The sequence below is a fragment of the Lichenostomus cassidix genome, chromosome 5 (genome assembly GCF_008360975.1).
Source record: "Lichenostomus cassidix isolate B80296 chromosome 5, HeHo_3.0, whole genome shotgun sequence".
NCBI lineage: Eukaryota > Metazoa > Chordata > Aves > Passeriformes > Meliphagidae > Lichenostomus > Lichenostomus cassidix.
In genome coordinates, this window is record NC_139486.1 from 31,154,483 (window position 1) to 31,160,482 (window position 6,000).

At 39.2% G+C, this 6,000-nt stretch overlaps 1 protein-coding gene across 5 annotated transcripts in view; it reads right to left on the minus strand.

Annotated features, from left to right (window-relative positions):
- The window catches only part of FMN1 (formin 1), a 186,119-nt gene extending 180,433 nt beyond the window's left edge, over window positions 1–5,686 (minus strand). For all 5 annotated transcript variants that reach the window (XR_014852599.1, XM_085062047.1, XM_085062049.1 and 2 more), the window contains exon 1: window positions 5,485–5,686. The gene's annotated coding sequence lies outside the window, so the exon portion shown is untranslated. The remainder of the gene's footprint in view (window positions 1–5,484) is intronic.
- Window positions 5,687–6,000: the final 314 nt, after the last annotated feature.

Sequence of the window (6,000 nt, forward strand, 5' to 3'; positions counted from 1 at the left end):
CTCAACAGTTACCCGGTATAGTGTGCTTTACTAATTTTACATCAATGTAATATATATACCTTATTGAGACAAATAACCCTCCCCTACAACATCCCTACATCCCTAACATCTCCCCTATACCTTTTGTACCTAAGATGAACACCCACAATGAAATCTTGCAACTTAAAATAGAAAACTGCTCCTTGATATGTGTACAGGGGACATTGGCTAATATTCATCTGAACTCATATAGTGATGTAAAAAGTCATTAGAGGCAAGAAGAAAAAATCTTTTGCCTCAGGTTACAGATGTCTTAATAAAAAGCTGCACTTATTAACTGTCAGCTGATTTTCAAGCACTAAACAAACAAAAAGCCATACAAGACTAGAAGAGCTTGTACTGGACCCCTATTCACATTATATAAAACATAGTCTTTACATATTTCAACACGAAAATATTGTGTTATCATTAAAAGTAAAAAAAAAATTACATTTACAGGAAGAAAAAGATACAAACTTGCAATATCATATTTGTACATGGCTGACTTGGGTCATAAACTGCTCACATGACCTTTTCTAGTTTTAACCCAGATACATAATACCCCCTAAAATAAAATATTTTTTATTCAATGCTTTATCAATGGGTAAGTTTTACAGGACACGGAATAATTTGTTTCTACTTCTGGCAGCAAATATAAGATATTTCTACAGGAAAATAACATGAATTAAATAAGTATTTTCTAAATACAAGGATTGTCTTCTTGTTCATCTTTGTCCAAAAGCTTTAATTTTGCTTGTCCAAGTAGCCAACTCTTCAGCAAGAGCTGCATCTTGTCCTGTATTGTATTACTAACATCTTTAGTTTCCCTAAACCAAGAAAGTACATTTTTATTTATTTAATTATTGAATGCCCATGCTTGTTAATGTCATGATGACATTGAAATGAAGCATTAAGTATACAGCCTTTCAGATGAGAGCTCCTTCACCAAACATCACTTTCAGAGACACATCTGGCCATACATTCTGAACTTTAAGCCCAGTCTGGTATTTAAGGAAAGCAAAGAAAACTAAAGGGCTATGTTGCAGCAAGTGTTTGAGCTACCTCATGAGCAAGGGAAAAAAAATCACAAAAGGAAGTGCAAATCCTAGGGAAGCTTCAGTGGTGAAAACAAGAGTGAAATGGAATATAAAGAAAACTAACAGCAATTGAAAGCCATCCCATAATAATATTTTATACCTACAGAAGAACTCCTTTACAAAATACAGCTGGTTTTGACTACATCTTTCTGTAATTAAAATTCAAAGACTCTATACCACACTAGGTTCTTAGGAATCAAGAATAATTTTCTAAAATAATGTATTTGACAAGTTAACAAACCTATTTTTAATTATGCCTATTTTTTAAAAAAATAAGCAATGGCTGAGAGCAAACTCATAAATATTTTTAACTTTTCTCCCTTCAAAAATTTTAGTGGTCTTGAAATTACTTTGGCCTTAAGGAATGTTGGGTGGTTTCAAAAATTCTAACAATTATTCAAGTTTTGAAAACCTTGGCTGTACCAAATCAAATGGGATGTAATGACTTGGGATGATCGTATTAACACTTCAAAGAAGAAAGCATAGATCAGAGAACTATGGCTGCATTTGTTTTCTTCATTGCAACTTTTTGCAAGTAGCATTTCATACATAACTAAATTGTTTCAACACATGAGTACAACTAGCAAAAAAATGTAAACCCAATTGCCAGGAGAGATTATAGGTTTTCAAAAGGCCTGTTAAACAAGTATTGGGTTTTAAATATAGTCTGTTTTGTCAGTCCCAAGGACAAATCAATTAACACTTTTAAAAGTCTTGAAAATGGTTAATTACTCATGCATCATTGTCATTTTCTTGGTCTGTGCCCTATCATGGAAGATGGAACACACAATTTTTATTAAATTCAGCAAGTCTGTCAACAGAAAAGCATTTTCACCAGTAATAATAATTAAAAATATTTATAAAACTCAAATAGTTCAAGATTAAACAGGTTACATAGATCCCCCATGGGAGTTCTTAAGCAACAATACAACCCTCATCAGGAAAAGAAGCAATAAGATTAAAACATGAAGACACAGTATTTCAATGTAATAAGCTTAACATACTGCAGGATAAAAAGAATGACTTTGAGAAAAATGTCAACTTAAATCTTGATGTAAGAAATGCTCATTTTACTTCAAGATTTCAGTAGTGCCATTTAAAGTAATCTATAAGACTTCATGATGCTTTAAACAGAGGACAGAAGCAGTTCACTATAAAAAATTTAAAGGTGCTTTGTAATTTTCTAAGGGCCCAACTCAACAAAACATATATGGTCTTATCCAGAAATAATGAGCCCTGCATTATTGCCATACAGAACTGGATTTAAAGTAAAGGTGAATGTCCAAAGCAAAGATTAGAGGTTCAGTCTTCCATGGATAGAGAAGAAACAGTTGTATCTGCCTGACTAGGAGACAGTGACTTGGGTAAGAATTCGTGCATTGCATTTTGTGTGCTTTCTTTCCAAGTTCTCAGACAGAAATTCTGAGGTATACACACTGTGTATTTAGCTACACATCCTGTACCTCTAGTCTGCCAACACTTACAGGCAAGAAAAATCACAAACATTAATCTGGAAAGATGTAATAAAATTGCATAAGACTAAATGATCATGGCAAAAAGAAAACCTTTCCCTTGGGTTTCCCATTACAGGATCTAAGCTCTACAGGCTCCACTGTCACAGAGGAGGGCTGGACTTCTCTGGCCATTAGAAATACAATCAGATTTTTTAAAAAATCAACAAAAATCACCAGAACCAATCTGAGCTTTGTCATTAAAATACTAATGTAGTCTTTGCTCCTATTCTCTCTGAGTATGGGCAAATGAACACGAATGGTCACAACTAGAAACTACAGCAGTGACATGATTATTAACTACAAAAAGATGGGTTGTCATCAAGGAATAATGCGTGAATATATAAAACATGATGAAAATGTAGAAATTATTTATACTTGGTTAAGGTTCAAATTCCATTGAGTTACATCTATTTGACAACCCCATGATGGCCAGTTTCCTGCATTTTGGTACTCCTCTTCATATGTAAAACTTTATGGAATATACATTCAGATTATATTTGAATATTTATGTATTTGTTTAAGTCATATGAGATCAAATCCAGAATAGGAATTTATTTCATGCCAAAAAGCTAAAGAAAAATTAAAAGCTGACACACTTTCATAGATTCCAGGGAGAGTCGGCGGAGAAAAAGATGCAAACTAATTTTTGGAAACAGCAACACAAAAGGCACATTGAAAAGTCAGGGTTTTTTTAAGAATGGAACTCATTCATTTCTTAAATACTATACTATAGAAGCAAAAAGCCATCCAACCCTCGAGCCTTAATGAAGACCTCTTGTTCTTGCTTTTCCTACTTTTGACCACTCTCTGGAAAGTATTATTTGGATTTATTTGCAAAGGCTGCTTTTGAGTTTTGGCTCCATTTTCAAACATTTTACGTGTGCATGGTAAAGCAGGATCAAAGCTTCAGAAAGGATGACCTTGTTAAATGATATTGGGAAGGCCCTAGGTATTTTACTAGGTAAACAAAACCCAACCAACCAACCAACCACAACAAACAAAACCAAAAAACCTCAACAAAACACCAAAACCACAAAACCCCACAACCCCCACCCCCCATCACGTATTTTGTCATATCCCAGGCAGATCTGTCTCTTCACCATGTTTTTATATCCTGATAAATGTCAGTATAAAGTTGACATTCATTACCTTGGCATTTATTTTGAAACGCAGTCATTTCCCAGTTTTCTATTTGATATTTGCTTATAGCTTTCACTTTACAGATAGGAAAACCTGAAAACAGGCACTGAAAGGAAAAATTCCAATTTCCTGGCAATACCTGTCTATGTAAGAAAACCTCTACAGAGATACCAATGTTTTACCCATGCCTCTACTTCAATCTTATCTTCAAAAGATACGAAATATTAGAGAAATATTGTCCTGTTTTACACTACTTACTACATGATTAAGTTACCTATGCCTCTGTAGCTGTATACCTTACACATACATCCATTTAAAAAACCCACACAGGAATATGCATGTTCATGGCATTTGACTTTCAGCGAGATAGGTTCAACTCAAGTGAACCTTTCCATTACTCACAAGATGTTTGATTACATACCAAACTGCAACTTTCTGTCTATGGTCCTTCAAATTACGTTAATGATGTTATGGGTTGACAGTTTCTTTTTTTAAAGTAATACAAAAAACCCAGTTCTTTCTTTTACTCTCCATTTAACCAAAAGCAGCTGCACTGTTTCTGCTGAAACTTACCAAAACAAGCCAATTTACATGCAAGTACAGTCCAAGCTATCTGAAAGGTGAAAGTCTCAGAATATTACGTGTAAGTGATTCACCTAAACTTCACAGGAATACTACTGACATACTTGCAGAAATACCTTTAAATGTGTACATAATAGTTTAATGATAACACCTGCACGAGATATTCCTACTAGTAAAATGATCATTAAGCCATCATGAGCAATTCAAAAGATGGGTGTAAATAAATAATTATAATTAGGAACGCATTCAAAGTTCCTTCCTCTGTAATTTTTCAGCAATTTTTTAAAATTGGTTGATTTTCTGTGAAGCTACAAGAAAAGAACTCATTAAGATTGCTGCTACACACTTGAGAAAACAAGTATCACAAGACAAGACTGTGGGACAGCCGGAAGGACTAAATATATACAGTTCCCAGACCAGATCTCTTTCTGTTGTATCATGATGTGATTTAATATTGCAGCTGAAGAAAGGAGACTGTGCAAAGCAGCACGAGAAGGGTTTCTCCAGAATGCCAGTACGTGTCTTTTTCCTGTATGTAAAAGGCATCAGCAAATATCAGCATACAAATGCATTTTAAGTCAGGGTAACTGTTCATTAGCCTCATCTGCAGTGGTGACCCCTATAAGCTCCACTACACAGAGTAACAGATTGTCTGAACGCTGTAAATATTAATCACGTGTTTCCCACTCATCTGCCCTCCGGAGCGCCCGACGCTATTCGCACACATCTAACGCTACAGAATTACAACAACCTGCACTCCCCGCTTCGCTACACCCACCCCGCACATCAGACCAGAAAACGAGCATAGTTTTAGGAGTAATTTTGGGTTGGGGGAAGTAATCTAGTTAAATTTGCTTTAACAGCGCTGTCAGGAAGGGGGGAGGGAGGAGAGCTACGGACTTTCTTTGCACTGCAAGAAAAACTAAGAGAGCCCAGCGCTCGTGATCCCACAGAAGCTATTTATAAATAAGCAGCCAGAGAGCAGACGAGATGCTAATGAGGACCAAACAGATCCCTTCTCCGCAGTCTTGAGTTAGTGGCTTTATTTTGTAATCCACTCGACTGCGACAGAGCCGCTGCGGGGAACCGAGCAGATGGGCAGAGCGGTGGGCAAGCGAGCGAAAGAAGCCTACCTTGCGAGAAGCGGCGCGCCGGGTCGCGATGCTCCTGCCGCTGTTTCAGGTGCAGGGGAGGACAGGGGGTGCCGAGCGGCTGCAGGACCGCAGCTGCCCCGTGCTATTCCCGGCCGCCCCCGCCTCCTTCCCCGGCGGCCGCCGCTGCCGCTGCCGCTGCCGCCTCCCGGATCGCTCCCGTCGCGGGGCGCGCGCCCCAACGCTCCCCCCGCGGGGCGGGACTGACGGGCGGGCCGGCCAATCGGCGCGCTGCGCGGCGGCCCAGTGACCAATCGGCGGGCTGCGCGGCTGGCGCGCGCCGGCTCCGCGCGAGGTCCGGCGGCGGCCGCGGGTCCGTGCCGCGCGCGCGGGGCGGCGCCGCGCCGGGCTGTCCCTGTGCGGGAGCAGCGGGGCCGCCGCTCCGGAGCGGGAGGTCTGCCGCTTCAGGTGTCACTGAACAGACTCTCCGGCACAGCGTGGGTTTCAGCGAAGCTAACGCATCACGGCGGCAGCCTGCTTATTTTTGTCGTTAACTGC